This window comes from Canis lupus, chromosome 24 (genome assembly GCF_003254725.2).
Source record: "Canis lupus dingo isolate Sandy chromosome 24, ASM325472v2, whole genome shotgun sequence".
NCBI lineage: Eukaryota > Metazoa > Chordata > Mammalia > Carnivora > Canidae > Canis > Canis lupus.
The window spans coordinates 8,026,058-8,044,814 of record NC_064266.1 but is presented as its reverse complement, the minus strand read 5'-3'; the positions used below and the strand labels follow the sequence as shown (position 1 = coordinate 8,044,814).

The 18,757-nt window shown below is 35.6% G+C and overlaps 1 protein-coding gene and 2 long non-coding RNA genes across 12 annotated transcripts in view; 2 read left to right on the top strand and 1 right to left on the bottom strand.

Annotated features, from left to right (window-relative positions):
- Nucleotides 1-11,423, bottom strand: part of LOC112673567 (uncharacterized) — a 35,107-nt gene extending 23,684 nt beyond the window's left edge. Inside the window, exons 1-2 of the long non-coding RNA XR_004808984.2 lie at nucleotides 11,266-11,423; nucleotides 575-697 (exon numbers count right to left, since the gene is read on the bottom strand). This is a non-coding gene — a long non-coding RNA (uncharacterized LOC112673567). The remainder of the gene's footprint in view (nucleotides 1-574; nucleotides 698-11,265) is intronic.
- MACROD2 (mono-ADP ribosylhydrolase 2) overlaps nucleotides 1-18,757 on the top strand; it is a 1,929,479-nt gene that overhangs the window by 763,786 nt on the left and 1,146,936 nt on the right. The window lies entirely within an intron of this gene.
- On the top strand, nucleotides 11,148-15,056 carry LOC112673568 (uncharacterized). Of its 7 annotated transcripts, none has more exons than XR_007405540.1 (5): nucleotides 11,148-11,465; nucleotides 13,149-13,362; nucleotides 13,516-13,666; nucleotides 13,767-13,855; nucleotides 14,867-15,056. It is a non-coding gene; the product is annotated as an uncharacterized LOC112673568 (long non-coding RNA). The 7 variants fall into 7 exon arrangements; XR_007405541.1 differs by having other exon boundaries at nucleotides 11,152-11,465; nucleotides 13,560-13,666; XR_003144892.3 differs by having other exon boundaries at nucleotides 11,168-11,465; nucleotides 13,600-13,666.

Genomic DNA, 18,757 nt, shown 5'->3' with positions numbered 1-18,757 from the left:
GTTCCTAGGAAAAACTGATTTCTGTGAAAGACACATTATCTCCTCATACTGCAAGCTAGAGGTTAGGAGCAGCATCGTAGTGGAGAGACAGTCTGACCAGATGCCAGGAAACCTGGCTCCCAGTCCTGGCTCCCTGACAAGTCGTGTGACCCTGATGAAATTATATGGCCTTTCTGAGGCCTCACATGTGATATTAAGGTGATTGGACTCAATGATCCACAGCCATTCCAACTATTCTATGAAGAAAGAAAGTAAAAGGCAGAAGCAGAAAAGCAGATGGTTGATTAACACAGAGTACCACTGTGCTTTCCTTCTACAGCTCCCAGTCCTATTTTTCTGATTGTTTTGCTTTTGACTTTACAAAAAGATGAGATCTTAGGAACTCCTCTCTTAAGTTTCACCCATCATGGGCATAGTTGGTCAATATCAGTGACTTCCAAGACTTCGGCATAAGTAAGTTCTAGAAACATTAGAGACAATGCAGAATTAATTATATATGTCTCTACCAAATTACAGAGCCTGTGAGTAGTTGACAAGGGCATCTTGGCCCATCATCAACCATGATGTTACATACCTTGAACTGAGTGGTGTTCCTATGGAAGAAGCGTGAGACAGCATGTGCTTCAGTTTCCTTTTGATACATAGTAATATCAGCACTCAGCGTGCAAAATTGTTTCTGACCAGAGAAGACAGGAATCTAGTTCACAAGTGGGAGAAATCAGAGGTAAAAATTGAAGCAAAAAGACTTGGATAAGGTTTTAACTTGCTAACAGATATCTTTACAGTAATTGAGTTTCCCATTTATAGTTAAACACTTTTATTAAAGGAAGACTTAAAGATCTGGGGCACCTTGTAGTCATTCTTAAATATTCCCTTCTGCTTTATAATTTCAGAAGAAAATTAAGAAGCAAAAAATGCCTTTAAAACTATCACTCTCCCGAGCACACACCATTAGTACATGTGCTTGCACATTAACACATGCATGTACAATTCTACCTTTTAATTTGGTCTCATATCTACTACACATTCTGAGTGTTAATATAAATGGAAATTATAACAATAATACTTTTAAAATAAAAAATTATTTACTTCTAATAAAGTAAATAAGACAATATGATAATTATTCCATCTATACCCTTTTAAATTTGTATTATAAATGAAAATCTGTGTCTTGTCTACATCTCTGTTTCTATCTCTCTGTTTTATCTCTCTTTCTACACATATGCAGACCCAAACACTTCGTGATTTCAAAAGAAATAACTGGTTTTATGGTTTGTTGGTACCTGCCCAAAGATTTGCTTGGTTAGAATTGTTCACTTTTAATGATAATATAGATTTATGTCTATTATTGGTGTTCCTACTATAATTGAAATTTTTTATTAGTCATATTTCACCAGCTGCTTAATGTCAATGGATCTTTCATTCCTAGACCCTGAGTTAAGAAAGACTTTTACATACATTCAATATGGATGAGACCCACTAGTTCCTACCACAACAGTGCTCCCTATCACCCATATACAATTTCATTTAAGATAAAATAGCGGCTCCAGCAGAAAATAAGTGCAGTCTTCTCCTTTGTAAGTTGTAATTGAGGTTATGGCACAGCATATTGCCTGTGGCAGAATCTATTACCAAGAAATGGATACCATGATTTGAATCTGGATGCAGTGTAAGTAAAATGAATTAATTATTAGCAGCACAGAATTGAAGGAAAACACAGGGTTTCCTAAAGTGAAATATATTGGGTATTTTTTTTTTAAAAAAGAGGATAGAGCAAGGAACTTATTGATGAATCATATAGTCTTTTCCGCTGTTCTATGCCTTTTGGAATTCTTAAATGCTTAGGTTAAGGTGACTATTCTTAAATTAAGTCAAACTTAGCTCAGAATGTCATAGAAATGTTTTCTAGTATATTTAGTTCTTCCCCAACTTGAAGTTAGTATATTTTACTGTATGACTCTTAGTGTCACTTGGATAAGTGTCTAGCTAGTGATAGAACTAAATTACCTTTAATAGAAAAAGATGACTTTTACCCTGGCTGTATAGCTCAAATAATGCAAAATTGCTTTTCTGGGGGGGAAAATTTATGAACAGTTTACCACTTGATACTACAAATTGTGAACTTTAGTGTCCATAACTTTTGCAGGTAATTATTTGGAAAAATCCTGTGGAACCTCAAGTAGGATAATGGTTGTCCAACATACTGGTTACTGGGTACTTCCTATTTCTTTGAGGAGAAAACTATTCTCCTGTCTAGTTTTGGGCAGTCACAGCATGTATGGATCAAAGCTGTACTTTAGAGTCCAGTTCAAATGATCTGATAATTAGACAAAATTCCTGCTAGCTTCTGGCAATGCCTTGACTGTTATCATGTTCAGTTTCACTTATTTTCCTCTTTTACCCCTATGTTTTCTAGGCCATATTGAAGAGTAGTCTCTTCTCTTTACATTAAATATTGATCACTTGAATGATTATAGTACTCATTTAAAGCATGATATGAATTACATGATTACATGATTTTCAGAACTAAAATTGAGACCCAAAACACCACATTAAACACACACACACACACACACACACACTCACACATCATAAGTAAATGGAGCCTCTTCTTTAGTATATGATAGGCATGTATTGTATTGCTTCTCTTCTCTGCTAGCAGTTTCCTGTAAGTTTTTTCGACAGCTGGCAATTTAGCCACCAGTTTAGTGGAAACAATACATAATCATCAGTTCATACCATTATATTATTTGTTGAGGGCTCGCTTTCTGCCAACCAATTTGCTAAAAGCCTTATGTATTAACCAAACCCTTGTAAAAAGCAATGAAACTCGGGCATCTGGGTGGCTTGGGCACCTGAGCATCTGCCTTTGGCTCAGGCCATGGTCCCGGGGTCCTGGGATTGAGTCCTGCATGGGGCTCCCCACAGGGAGCCTGCTTATCCCTCTGCCAATGTCTCCACCTCTCTCTGTGTGTCTCTTGTGAGAAAATAAATAAAATCTTTTAAAAAAAGTAATGAAACTCTGATAGTAATGATAACTCTGATAGGTTAAATGACTTATCAAAGGTGATATACCTAGGAAGTAATACCCAGGACTCAAATCTAGGTCTCTTTGATTTTTAAAGGTCATGAACTTAATCATTATGCTCTGATTCCAGCATCAAGTGGGTGGACAAAGCCCTCTAGTTTTCACATTTTTGAATGTCATGCATCTAGCAAAAGTCAACTTCTCAACATTCCTTTTTGTTCCTCTTTCAGGGCTTTAAATGCAGTGGCCTAACCAGAAAAAAAAAAAAAATGTACCATAGCAAGCTATTGCTCTTAACTCAGTTGACAAAAGTTAGAATTACAGATTGTCTTCTTGTTTGGTTTTTCATAGGCACTCAGATCCTGGATCTACCACCATCTCTCTGACCTTGGGCACATAATCTAACCTCTCTATGCTTCAGTTTCTTCGTGTCTAAAGCAGGGTCATTGTGAGGATTCAATAAGTTTATACAAATAAAGCATTAAAAATCTGGTACACAATAGGCAGTCAATAAAAGATAGATGTAATTATTAATCACAGCTCAAATAGAAAGTCTCATTTCCTGAGGGCATCTAATATGCCTTTGGGTGGAAATCGACATGAAAATGACAAAGATTCATTTAGAATGATATGTGGGTCTGAATATAACCTCTCCCTTCCTTTATCTTTCCACACTCCTTAGCTCCAACAGTTTTGCAGCACATCTTCTGATAGACTCAATTGAAATATCAGAGTGGAGAGTGTTGGAAGATGAGCCCAGAAAGACCATCAACAGAGTGCATTCCAATTTAGCACTGTTTCACACCTCTCTTCACACTGCAGAACCTAAAGTTTTGTTTAAGGACTTAGCCATCTTACCACTACTTAGTGGTAAGTACTAAGTACTTGGCCCTGGTGGCAGCCAGGGGCTACATAGGAGAAGCGATTGGAAATAGCAGCCTTATAGCTTTCCATTGCTTGGTAATGGTGAATATGCTTGCAATTTTGTTGCAAAATAAAATTGATATTATACAGTTATGGAAATAAGTTGTGAGACGAGTTAGCAGAGTTAGCAGACATTATATCTTTGTAATAAAACATTCTAGTGGTGTGTGTGCACATAGTAAGTCATTTTTTGGCAGACACTAAAAAATTAAAGTTTTGTAATGAGAGATGTAAATAAAAACCATCAGTAGAGAGAAATGGTTGCCCCAAAAGAATGGAAAATTTTGAGCTATAGTATCTGCTAAAGGAGGATCTATTTTTGTGATCATAATTATTTCAGCAAACAGCTGTGGATATTTCCCATGTTCCAGGTACATAACTATTTGCTGGGGCAACAAAGATGACTAAATCATTGTCATCCTTGCCCTTGAAGTACTGCCTAAAGGAGACAGGTAATCAAAGAAATAACTGTAAAACATGACAATGAGTATGATGATAAAAGTAAGGAAAGAATGCTGAGAGCTTAGGTGAGGGAGTTGGCTCTAGGACTTTTAGAAGATTCAGAGAAGAAGGTACATGCATTGGACATTTACTGAATGAATGAATGAATGAATGAATGAATGAATAGTATGAAAAAAATTATGTGCTCATAGGGATAAATGGTGTGCCCTGTGACAAAGACCTGGTATTTGGCAAATAAAAGGGGAGGTTCATTGGAGTTGCAAGGGCAGAATCCATACTGCAGAGCACTGTAGCCTCAAGGCAAGAGGAGTTGCTTTATTACTCTTACCTCTCCCTAAAAATTGAGTAATATGTAGTTAAGTAATGTAAATCACATGCTGTTATTTACAGAAAGGTGTAACTTGCTGGGGAAAATGGTGTCTAGGTCAAGTTTTTGCATATGATATCTTATTTCAAACTATATAACAGAGATATGCTTTTTTAAAAAGATCAGCAGTATATCTTTTGGAAAGAAAAAAATCCCTTAAAATCATAAGTAGATGCTTTATTTTATTTTATTTTTTTTTTTATTTTTTAAGTAGATGCTTTTTGATTTAGGATTTTGCACATGTGCTTTCATAAATAGGTTTTTCACGTCTAAGTTTCTAAATGACATTGAAGTTTTCATAGACTAAATATTTACCATAATAGAACATATCACTACACCTGTTCCTTGGAATCATTTGTATGCGTGTGTGTATATGTGCATGTGCGTGAGTGTGTATATATCTCTCAACATCTAAATTGCCTCTATAGAAATTCAAAAATAAAAATTGGTATATCAGGCTTAGAGGTACTATTCAGTTATTAAATCTTCTAGCTAATCCTAATCTAATTTTTCTTTGAATAAGTTTCTTCCTCTGGGATAGTGTAGCATTCAGTCACAAGTTAATAAAAATAACATTAACAATACCAAATATAACATTTACTAATTGTTTACTATGTCCCAAACAATGCTGTCAACTCTTTCCATACATGATTTCATTTAATCTTTATGATTAACAATCTGAAACCATTTTTTGGGGTGCCAATTATAGAATTCATCACTTTTCTTTAAAAGTAGGCATTTTCACATTCTATTTGATCCTTTATGTCTAATTGTTGCACTTAAAGTACATATTTAGCTGCTGATTTTGCCCCTAAATAACTCAGTTCTTCTAAGAACCATCAAATGTTCCTTTCCATCAGTTTTTTTCTGCTTACAATTGCAATGATTCTCTGTCCTGATTCTTCAGTTCCTTAAGGAAGCCCTGGATTAAATCAGACACTATCCCCATAGCCTGTTCTTCCTATATTTTTATTCTCCTATTTTTCCCTTATAAGACAGAAATTTTTGCTTGAATGTAATCCTGTTTTAGTGTTATTGATTTAAAAGTCTTTGCCAATAGATATAACCAGAATTTATTTTATTTTTAGAACAAATATCCTTATTGAGAATATATAATAAAGATACTACAGATTTTATAGTAATTTTAACTTTCTTAAACACTTTCATGTCTGTTGGGAGGCCTGCTCTTAATGCTACCAGGAAGGTAGGTCCGAGCAAGTACATTGAGATGAAATGATTTGCCCAATTTATAAGATAAGCCAAGTCCAAATCCAGATTTCTCAGAGGCTAGGCTGGTTGTTTTTTTTTTTTCATTCCAAATTTTCCTTAGTTTTTGCCATAATTAAAATAATAGTATCATAATTTTATAATGAATGTTTAAATATACCAAGAGTTTCAAAATTCACCATATTATATCTGTTTAATATCATAAGGAATTGAATTGGGCATATATTATTGATCGATCCTGTTTTATGGATGAGGACACCCAGACTCAAAAGAAGTTAAATAACTTCCCAGGGCTATGTGTATAATGAGCAGCAGAGGCCAGATCTTTACCCAGGTCTAATAAAGGTTATATTGAGTAAACAGAGTAAACAGATCTAATTTGAGATTTTATATATATATACTGAGTCAGCTTGGCTATAGAGGAAGCAAGAAGTTATTTACTTGTTCACTGTTTCAGAGTTTTTTGCTAGGTAACCTATTGATTCCACTACAACAAATGACTTATGCCATATCTTTTTTTCAGGAAAGAGTTTCAGGAAACAGGTAGCTTAATTATGTCACTCTCATTATGAATCAAGCCTGGAGTCTTCGTGTTTCAAATGATAGGTATTCATAGTTTTCTCTTTTAGTGTATTATTGATTGACAGAGATCTCTATTTCAAGTGGGAGACTTGAGATTTCATGTTTGTTTGCTGGTTCTTCTTTTAGTGGTAACTTTCAAAGGAGGTAGATAAATTTAAAATATTAATAAGAAGTATTAGATAAACTTTGGATCTGATTTATTCCCCAGATATCATCTTAAAGGAAAATTGGAGTAGACCAAAGTGGCAGATCATGCACAATTCATTTAAAATTCCATGGAAAAGACACAAGGACAAAAAAAAGAATATATCTATAAAAGCACTGAAGAATAATGAGAAAGTGTTCCCATGAGTTAGGGACAATACCAGAATGCCTGCTATTTTACTATTATCCAACATTATACTAATTATAACAGATATTTTAGCCAATGCAATAACACATACCTTACACACACGTGCACCCACAAACACATAAAGACAAACTTATCACTATTTTCAGATTATATACTTATCTATTTATAAAAATAAAACCATTACAATTCATAAAACAGTTTAGTAAGTATCCAAGGTCAAGGTCTATTTTGGTATGAGAGTGGCATGATTGATTACACCTTTCTTTTAGTAGTAAAACCCTGGGAATTGTCATTAGGGTTAATCAAAGCAAACAAAACAAAACAAAACAAACCCACAAACAAAGAACAAACAAGCAAACAAAAAACTCATGAAGAGGTTATTGAAATGACTGAATGAAAGACAATGAAGTCAGAGTAGAAAAGGGATGAATAAATCAAGAAAACTTTCTTATCTAAATATAGAAGAACATAACAGTGTATGGGATAAGTTATCAAAGTAGGTGGGAGAAAAGGCACCAGTGATAAGTTTGCCTTTGGAGAATGGTGGCACTAATATTCCAGATTGGGAATTTAGGAGCAGAAGTTGGTTCTTTTAACAGTGACTCTCCATCCTTTGCTATTAATTGCACCTGAAGAGCCTTTAAAAATACTGATACCTAGGTTGAATTTCTAGGGACTGTAGTTTAGCTGGATAGGGCAGGAGATCATTAAAAACTCCCCATGAAATCCTAATATATAGCTAAGAATAACAATCTTTGTTCTAGACAAAGGTCAGGAAAAAAAAGATCAATAAAGGGTCAGAGAGCAAATAATTTAAGCTTTGCAGGTCATGTGGTCTTTGTTGCAACTATTCAACTCTGCCTTTGTATTGTTAAAGCCACCATGAACTCTACATAAAAGAATGTTCATGGTTGTGTCTTTAATAAACTTTATTTCTAAAAATAGCCTTGAGCTATGGACCACAGTTTGTTGAGAGAAGGTAGCCACTACTGTGGTTCTATTGAATTTGCCCCAATAGTAAGACAACTGTGTAGATGACATTCAACAGGCAACTGGATGTGAAGATTTGGAGTTGGGAGGAGTCTTTGTCTGCTCAGACTGCTGTCATGAGATACCACAGATGGACTGGTTTAAACAACAGGAATTTCCCTCTCACACTTATGATGGCTGGCAAATCCAAGCTCAAGGAGTCAGCCAGTTTAGCTCTCCAGTGAAGGTTTTCTTTCTAATTTTCAGATTTCTCCCTTTATTTTTTATCCTCAATGGTGGAGAAAAAAAGAGGGAAGCCTGCTTTTTGTCGTCTCTTATTTTAAGTACAATAATGCTCCCGTAATGGCCTCATCCTCATGCCTCATCTAAACTTAATTATCTTCCAAAGGCCTCATCTTCAAATACCATCCCATTAGGGGTTAGAGCTTCAATGGTTGAATTTTAGGAGGGACACTTCAGCCTATAACAGGTGGAGACTTGCAGCTTGACCTATATGCTTGAGAGTCTTTAACATATAGATGATAGTAGAAGCCTATGTGGAAGCAAAGTTGCCCTGCCAAAGGTAAAGAAAGAAAAAAAGTCAAGGAGTAAACTGAGAAGAATATCTGTGTTTAAGAACTTGGTCAAAGGCAGTCCTCCAAAGGGAACCTAAAATGATCAGCCAAATAAGTAAGGGCAGATTCTGAAACTGAGTAGTATTCTGCGATGTCAGGGAAGATTTCATTATCCAGTGGTGGGTATGAAGAGATAGGGAAAGAGGCAGAGGGGCAGCATTAGAATTGCCCAAGACTTGGTGACTTCTGGAAAACAAAACAAAACAAAACAAAAAAACAACAAAACTTGGGGCATCTGGGTGGCACAGTTGGTTAAGCATCGGACTCTTGGTTTCAGCTGATGTCCTAATCTTAGGGTTGTGAGATGGAGCCCTGAGTCAGGCATGGAATTTTCCTCTCTCTTTACCCCTTTACTCCTCCTCTTTCTCTAAAATAAGTAAGTAAGTAAGTAAGTAAGTAAGTAAGTAAATCAATCAATCTTTAAAAAAAAAACAAAGCAAAAAAACAAAACAAAATGAAAACCAATATTGATAAATTACTGAATGTTTGACCGTACTTTGTGTGTGTGTGTGTGAGTGTATCAGAAGGTTTTTTTTGTTTGGTTTTCTTTTGTTTTTTTTTTTTTTTTTGAGAACTAGCCTTCCATCCACTCTCAGTTCATGTGATCAACTGAATGAAGGGAACAGGGCCAAGAAATAGACATGATAGATTTCTTGGTGACACTGAGGGCCTTAATCTGATAGTGCCTATGGCTAGACCTATACCTCCATTTCTTTGTTACATCAGTCAGTATATTTTTTTTATAACCATATCATTTGAGTTCATCTTCTGTGCCTTATAGATAAAAGTCATTAAATGATAAGAGTTTAGAACCTACATTAAAGGGAGATGGGTAGAAAATGGAAGGAGCAATAAACTGAGTCTAGGTTTATTCTTCCTTCCAGAAACTTGTCAATGAATGTACAGACGGATAAGATGTTAGGTTTGTGGAGGAACAGGATAGAGGAGGGTTTGTTGAAGAGGGGAGGGGGGGGGATAGATAGCTGAGGGATTTAAGGTGTAGAAGAAAGGGGGAATGTCTGTTGGGTTAAGTTCCCAGATATGGAACACAGAAAACTTGCAGCTCTGGTCTCCCTTTTTTCCTCTATTTTCCAAACATCTTCATTTCTCCTGTTGTTTTATAACAGTGAATATGTTGCTTGAGATGTCAGTAGTTTGTAACATTTTAGGGAGAAAGTAGGATACCCAGTGTGAAGCAAGGGCCCAGATCCATGAAAGGACTAATCATTAAAGAAGTTACATTACTAAAGACCTTCAAAAGTTTGTTGAAGCTTATGTATTTCTTAGTATTGTACAAATTGCTTTATATCTGTTTTTTTTTTGCTTTATATCTGTTTTATTCGTCTGTAAAAATATATCACTTTTTTCAACTTTTAAAAAAGCCATTTCTTCTGTAACAGAGCCACTTTTATATTTTTCCTTTATATACATGTATAATTCACATATATAAACTTTAAAGATTCATCTAAATATTTTTCTTTTTCACCTAACACTAGTGTTAGGAATGGAAAATTATGATATGATTCAGCAAGGAGAGGGATTGAAGTGTTTTTCATTATTGACCGTGTTCAGGCAAAATAGTTGGACAAATTGGGTAATGGAACTAAATTATATTCTATGAGGTGCTGGCCTTAAAACTGTCATTCTTTTATATCTTCTGATGAAACACAGTTGCATTTGAATTGTGTAAATGATAAAAAATAAATAATTGCGGTATGCAAAGTGGAAGATACAGTACTAGTTATACAGAATAAAAAGAAAACTCTCCTAAATTATATTTACTTAAACGTCTAAAGCACATATACTAACATTTTATAAAAATGTGTAACTGAATGATTATCACTGTGTAATATGATTTCCAACATGTCATTCAAAGACAACTTGGCTGTTTATAAATCTTTGAACTTTAAACTGCTGATTTATAGTTTCTTTTTCCCTCATCCTCTTGTTTTGAAGACTTGATATGGGAGTGCTAATTAACATTAGGTTTCTTAACTGATATACTTGTAACTATGCAAATAGAACTATTGGAGCATTTTATTTTGAAACTGCATTCTTTGTTGGGCAATATCACATTTGAAATCATGCTTGAAGAAACATTTTTGTGGCAGGAAGCCAGTTCTCCCATTAAGAACATATCATCCATGACCAGTTCACTGGTTTATTTTCACAATGTTCATTGTTCCTGTGGCTCATACATGGCTAATGTTGAAAACTGCATGGAAGGGATGTGTACACTAAGTTGTTTTATTCATATCAGGATATACAGTTTAGCAAATTACAATCCATGGAAATTAATGAAAATTTTATTGAGAACTGTATGTTTTGGCAACCTGGTATAATATTTTACTGACTTCTTTGGACTATCTAAGCTAGATTACATTTTAGCTTCTATATTCTTTGTGTATGTTTTTTGTCTTAATTTGAATTTCCCTAAGAAACAGATCCTATGTCAAGGATTCCTGTGTGAGTGGTCTGTTTGGACAGCTCACAAGTTACTAGAAGAGTGAGAAATAAAACAGGAAAGGGGAAGCTTTTGGGAGAATATTTGGAATGATTTAAAACTGTCTCAGAGCTATCTGGGGCTTGAACTCACGACCCCGAGATCTAGACTTGAGCTGAAATCAAGAGTCAAACATTTACCTGCCTGAGCCACCCAGGTGCCCCTCAAAGTTATCTTACCCAAAGGACAAGGGAGGTGGGATGTTTATACACTAACCCTCATCAGGCATCAGCCGAATGCCACAAGGATAGAAGAAGATGTGTTTTTCCTGGCTGGTCTGGCCTGCCATGCGAATAGGCAGAGTAGTCTTTGAAGCTTCAGAGAAAGCCTCAAGGCCAAGAGAATACTGGCAGTTGGAAGTCAGTTGGAGCTCACTGAAGCAAAGATAGCCGGGAGTACTAGGAAGGCCATCCAAAGTATCTGCCGTATTTTCTTTGTGCTTATGTTCACTCAATGTTATTTTACCTCTATCTGCAGAAATATAAAGGAATTATTTCTCAATTGTATATTCATTAATTCATTAGTTTACACACATTTATTGATTTCTCTTTCTAGGGGCTACCATTCTAGTCAGAGAGGCAGGCATGAGGGAAGAATATGACATATTATCATGACTGAGGCACTCACAGGGTAATGAGCTAGGGGGTGGGGGCAGGGATGAGCCATGGAAAGTTTTCAGAGTACACAGAAATTTGAATTTTTTACTCCATTTATGGAAATGTACAGAATCCTAGTGCCTTCCAGAGTGACTCTGGCCTTTTGTTTTTTTCTTTTCTTCCCTTCTCCCTTCCCTCATCCCCTCCTCCTCCCCCTCTTCTTCTTCTGCTTCTTCTTTCCCTTCTTCTTTCTCCTCCTCTTCCTCCTCCTCCTCCTCTGAAGTTAAGAGAAGCTAATTAACATGTCTAAAATCATAAAACTAGTCCATAATGAAATTAAAATCCTTGGTTTCTGATTTGGGCAGTGCAGTGCGTGTTAGTGAACAGCTTCTGAAGACCTTTAGGAAAGTTGTATGAAAACTGATTTCAATCTTGGTCAAAAACTGGAAGAGCTGGCAAATGCAACTGTCTGGGTATTTGAAGGTGGTAGGATTAGGGGTAATTGTTCTTCCTTCTATTTTCTTCTTTTTCTTTGCTTTTATAATTAAAAGGGAGATTTTCTTATTAAAAAAAAAGATACAGCTACTATGATCAAGTGAACATGTGGTTCAACTTACTTAGAAGGTCAGGAAAGTTGGGCCCAAATCATAACTGCTAAGCCAACGAAAAGATAATTTCATCACCAGTATAATTAAGTGAGCTTTTCTAAAGTATCTCAAGTTAACTTCTCCTCTAAGTAATATGAATCCAGGCATAGTGATTTTTTTGGTGTTTACTTTAATCTTGTATTGTCATTAACCAGCTTGTTACATGAATCACTCTTGGGTATACTATTGAAACGTGTGTGTGTGTGTGTGTGTGTGTGTGTGTGTGTTTTAAAGATGTAGGGTATTATGCCTGAGTGAATTGATTCACAGGGATTTTAGTTCCTAATTGTGTGTTGCTGTGTTTTTGTTCTCCAGTGGGCTAAGCTGCTGTGCCTCTCTCTTCTGTATAGCATTTGCACAGTGTTCACATGATGTTTGGGTACTTAGGGGTCAGTTTTTCCTTATGCTCAAATGATGTGAGGTACGTGAAAGCTTCCAGAACTATAAACTCTAATTTCCCAATCATGAATAGTTAGGAAACCAGAGTTCTGGGTTTTCATTAACACAAGGTCCTACATGCCAGCTCAGCTTACTACCTGCTAACCTTCCTAGATCTATTGGGAAATGTGCATTGGCAGTTTTTCAATCTTGCTAGAAGTCATAAATAGATGCCTTTCATATGAGATGTACTAGGTTCGGCATATTGACACTAGAATACATTATTCTTTTAGCAGTTGAACAAATTAAGATAAAATGATGGTTCTACTTTTTTCAATGTAATAAAATGAGCATAATTGGGCTAATATCTTAATCTGCTAGTCAGGAATTAGATTATATACCCACAATCACAGTTTGACTAGGGGAAATTACATGTTTCCTTTTCCTTGTTCTCTTGATGACCTCCTACAATGCCAAGAGCTGAGAGAGACCTTGTCAGACAGAGTGATTGGAATCACCTGGAGCTTTCAAAAACAGCCCTGATGTTTGAGTTCTATCTCTCCCAGATCCGGGTTTAATTGGTCTTCTGTGCAGCCTGGGATCTGGATTTTTTTAAAGGTCCCAGATGGTTCTAATATGCAACCAGGTTGATGGCCAGTGAGTGTTCCCATGTGACAGCGTACTTCCCTAAGGTAACTCTCCCTATTATTCGTCCTTTCTCTTTTGTTTTCACTAAGTTTGGGTAGTATCTCAGGGCATAGATCTGAATTGTTAGAATAAGGGACCTGCTGAGCAGTCCAAGGAGATTCAGATGGTTTCATTTTATGCTCGGATTGACCATATAGAAATTTAAAGAAGACCCTCAAGAACCCTGTATGCTACCATGCAGGTGAATCTGTTTGTCTGAGAGCCCCTCTGTCACTTCCCAGCTCACCCAGGCACACTCATCAGTCAAGACCTACCTGTGGACTCTTACATCGACAAGGACTCTGTCTAGTAAGGACGATTTTATCTTCTACGTGCTGGACTTGGCTTTTTACTAAAAATATATTTGTTTCATTTCATGCTTTCAAATGATGTTTAATATTTATTTTAGGATTCATATGTTTATGCATCAATACAAAAAGCGAGTATTTGTCATCTCATATTTTTGAACAAGATGGCACATCAAAACATATACTGGAGGTATGAATCCTATGGTGCTTTTGGTACCTATTTTCTGCATTATTGTATAAAACAGGAGCCCATATTCCTTTAAAAATTGACAGACATTGGCTAAGAACATGATATTACTTACCCTTGGATGATTTTATTTAAGAATTGTACATAACGGGATCCCTGGGTGGTGCAGTGGTTTGGCACCTGCCTTTGGCCCAAGGCGCGATCCTGGAGACCCGGGATCGAATCTACATCGGGCTCCCGGTGCATGGAGCCTGCTTCTCCCTCTGCCTGTGTCTCTGCCTCTCTCTCTCTCTGTCTCTCTCTCCCTGTGTGGCTATCATAAATAAATAAAAATTAAAAAAAAAGAATTGTACATAACTGTAAAGCTTTGGTGAAAAATGGTGAGAACGATTCTAGTTATTGAAAACCCTTAAGATTTCTTTCCATTAAAATGGATAACAGTTTCAAAAAGATTGTCAGCTCAGAATCTGGCTTGCCTTATAGTTTTAAGAAAATATCTCTCATAAAAACATATAATGGAAGGACTGAGATCATTTGCTCATGGAAAAATAATTTTATGTATAAGTAATATTTTAAATCATTATTTTAAAATAAGTTTTATATAAAAAATAAAATGTTTTATGGTATTTGAGACTTCTCAACAGGATAGATATAACTTACATAATGCTCTACCTTATGGCAAACTCTGTTATTCAAAATATACCTTTACCTTTTCTCCCAGATAGAGTTTGGGCAATCCACTAGCTGGACTTATAATGCTATACGAACTATGACTAGGCACTATAGGGTCTGGAGAAGTCAAAATCTCTTCTGAGCTGGTATTTTCAATGATTATTAAGGAAAACAATTGAACTTTGGCCTTTCCCTAGGCAAGATACTCATTTAATTAAGGCATCTGAATATTGTGTTAAAAATACAATCTTCCATCATGAAATTCTGTTTCAGTATGTCAGAGAATTTGAGATTTCAGTATAAAATAAGCTCTTTTTTTTTTTTTTTTTTAATTCATGAAAGACACAGAGAGAGAGAGAGACAGGCAGAGGGAGAAGCAGTCTCCCCACAAGGAGCCCAATGTGGGACTTGATCCTGGATCCTGGAGCTGAAGGCAGATGCTCAACCACTGAGCCACTCAGGCATCCCAGCTCTTTTCAACCACTGAAAAAAAGTTAAGATCATTATTGCAATTTTCCTCTGAAAAATAAAAATGTGCTTTGATAGAGCTTTTGGTCTTTATTACTATATGCCCATGAGTACCCATACACCCATTGTTGTGTTCATCTCCCATCTATGTCAGTAGTGGAGTTATGAATTATTCTAGGTTAGATTTTAGTGTATAGAATCTCTGTATTTCAACAATTTCAAAAATTCTGCTATCACTTTTTTACAGTTAAGCAAGTTATCTCACTTAGGTTGTAATCTGGAATTTGAATTTAAGTCTTCTTAAGCTGAATCTTCTCAAAGTAAACATAAATGTCATAGCCAAACCACTGAAGAAATTCAACAGTAATGGGTGGTTTTCCTGTGCTTTTCCATGTTTTTTGGTTGTTATTGTACTTATCCTTCAATATGCAAAACAAATTTTAGCAAAAAGGCATACATTCTTGCTAGATTCTAGATTTGTGTATTGATTTTCTAGCCACAAACATCTTCTTCAGACATTTTTTTTTCCTTTAAAAATATTTTACTTGAAACTATAATCAAATCCTTTTTTTGGTGTTCACATACAGCAATGCTTAGGTTATTGGTATTTGTTAGGACTAACTTTATCTGAAAATAACAGAAATCTTAAAATAATAATGGTTTAAACAAGGTAGAAGTTAATTTTTATCCTCATGTAAAATAAATGTGGACTTAAGGAGTCTATAACTGGGATGGTGGCTTGACTATTACCAGAGTCTTGGGTTTCTGAATTTTTTAACACATGACTTTCACTCTCAAGATCACCACAAGCACCTCAGTGCTATTGGATTTCCAGCCTTCGCAGTAGGAAGGAAGCTAGAAAAAGGGAGTGGGGTGCCAAAAATGTTGTCTTCTTTTTTTGTAACAAGTTTCTATAAATCCCATACATCACTTCCGCTTAGACCTCATTGTCAAAGCTAGTGAGCATGGCTATACCTTGTGGAAATGGGAACTTCAGATTTTAGAACTGTAGTTGGGTGTAATCCCATCACAAATGATTAATAAACGGAAGAGGAAAAAAAAATAAACGGAAGAGGAAAATTGAAGTAAATAATAGCAATCTTTGGCACATTAGCTTTCAGATTATTTTGGAAGACATGCTTAAATTAAAAGCACTCAAAAGTACAATTATTTATATTCTACGTTGGGAAACAATAGTATAAACAATATAAACAAAGCTAGTAAGCAAATTGCTTTATTGACAGCTATGAGGTTTTATCTAAAAGGACCATAGTATAGTCAATAATATTGTAATAATGTTATATGGTGACAGGTGGTGATACGCTTGTCTTGGTGAACACTGAGTAAGGTATAGAAATTAATCAGTCAAAATCAAAATCAAAAGACAACAAAAGTGGGCAGAAGGTACAAAATACCAGACCTAAATATTTACATAAAAATATGTAATGATTATATGAGAAAAATCTAAAATTTTTTGTATACCAATCACTTGTTTAGCAACTCCATTTATTTAGAACATTTATAAGAAGGGGATGTGGTTGTATATTTTGTCTAGAGTTATTTAGTCAATCTTCAAGGATAATCCTGAGTTTATGAACAATTTTAAAATTCTCAAGGCTCCATAAAGTATCAGGCTCTTTGCAAGTATTAGAGACTGTAGCTTCTTTTTTTAAACATTATACAGAATTCTTGGGAGTCCATAATCAGTAGCATTTCATGAAAGAGTAATAAGTATTTTAGGTTGTCTATTACTAACAGAGCCCCCCAAAAGTTAGTGGTTTAAAACAGCAGTTGCTTTTTTTTGCCTCTGTTAATGTCCCATGGACCAAAACTAGCCCTATGACACAGATCATAGAGTCCAAGTGGGGGGACTACAAATGGTATGTAAATAGCAAGAGTTGTGGTTCTTTGGGGATCACCAAAGGAACTCTCTACCACAGTAAATTCTAAAAGCCACTGTTTATTGACTTACTACCATGTGCCAGTTACTGTTTTAATCACACAATTGCCCTGCAAGGACGGTTTGATTTTTTACAATTTTCAGATAGGAAAATTGAGATTCAAATATTTTGATTAACCTGTAGGCAATCACAAAGTTCTAAGTAGTGGTGCCAAGCATTTCACCCAGCTCTGAATGCCTCCAAAGCCTTTCCTCTTTCTACAACCACCTTCTTAACCAGTAGATGCAGCAGATATATCTGCTCCATGTGTTTTTACTCTAAGCAAACAAAAGCCTTTGCCGCCTGATGCTTTTTTTTTTTTTTTTTTTTTTCAATTGAGGGCAAGAGAAGGAGTCTCCTAGATCTTTTAATTAACCAAGAGCAGCTTGTGTCACAGAGCTGCCTAACAGTGAAAGCTAAAGAAAGAAAGCACTGGCCTTGAGACAAGACAAGAGACCTGCGCCTTTGTGCTCAGTGCCATTGCAAGTTCTTTCTTTTCGGCAAATCTCAGCAGTGGTAACAGCCTCTCAGGTCTTTTCTAGAAAGCTCCCCATGTTGGTACCTTTCTCCTAGAATAAAAATGTGTTAACAGGAACGTTGCAACATGCTAATTTTCAACACTTCCTAAGTGGTGTGTTCCAGATATCACAGTTTTTACTAGAACACTCTTGTTAAAATAAGCATGGGTCATGCACATTGCCATGAAATTCCATTCTTCACATTTTAAGTAGCATTGAGATTGTTCTTTTCTTTCACTATTTGGCAGATCAGGGTTCCCTTTTAAAATACAAGAAGTTAGTTACTTATCAAAGTATTTGATTAATTAGTTAGACCTGTCAGGCCAAACAGAACTAGCTAGGTCTTTTAAATCTCTTAATATGAGCCAATTTTCACAATAACCTGTTTCATTCATGGCCTCGGCGTTTTAAATTCTTGCTCATTAGTGACCTGCTATTTAGACTTGTCTGAAAGGAAAGCATCCATCGTGTTAAACAGGGCTCATTATGGATTATAGGTTTTCGAATGGGGATGCCTATACACAAAAGACTGCCCTCCCATTTTCCTCTGAATTGCTAATTGGACCTTCGCCTTGTTTTTACAACCAAAGGCTAAGCTTCACTAAGGAGGCAGGCTTTTATAATGTCACAGTTTGGGTTGTACTGAAGAGCTGGTGACCTATCATTATCAATACAGATGTGGAACTAAAGTAAAGCATGTGTTTGGTTTTGCTGGAGACAATAAAAATAATGGCTGCTTTTAAAACCAGTAAAACACTGAACTTGATGGAAGGAGAAATTCATTGAATATATCACCCTGCAATAGCTCAATTCCCTGAGTGAAAAATACAACCACTGAACACTCAGAAATAAACACTATATAGTTAAAAAAGAAACAAAACACAAATCTGAACCCACAATACCCCTCACTGACTTCTAAGGAAATAGTGTTCTCATATTCCAAAGAAATATATGTATTACTATATCCCCAAGGGATTAGCATCATCATTGTATATCATACAAATGTCCCTAACAGAAGTTCTTTTTGAATTCTCCTTGGTTAAAATAATTTTCTGTTTTATGGTAGTTTCACTTTGTTTTAAAACACTGTATTACTTGAAGTAATTTTTCTATTTTTATTTTCTTACAGAATTTACTGTTTATTTTCAAATTACTCCAGACCCTAATAGTCTATTTTGCTTTTGGCAGAATTTGTTTATCTATTGAATTGCATTCTGTTTTGTTGAATTTCCTTCAGTGAATGTCTCTTCAATGGCTTCGTTTGGTGGCAAAGCATTAAACTACTTCTTTAGGACCTTCAGGTTACC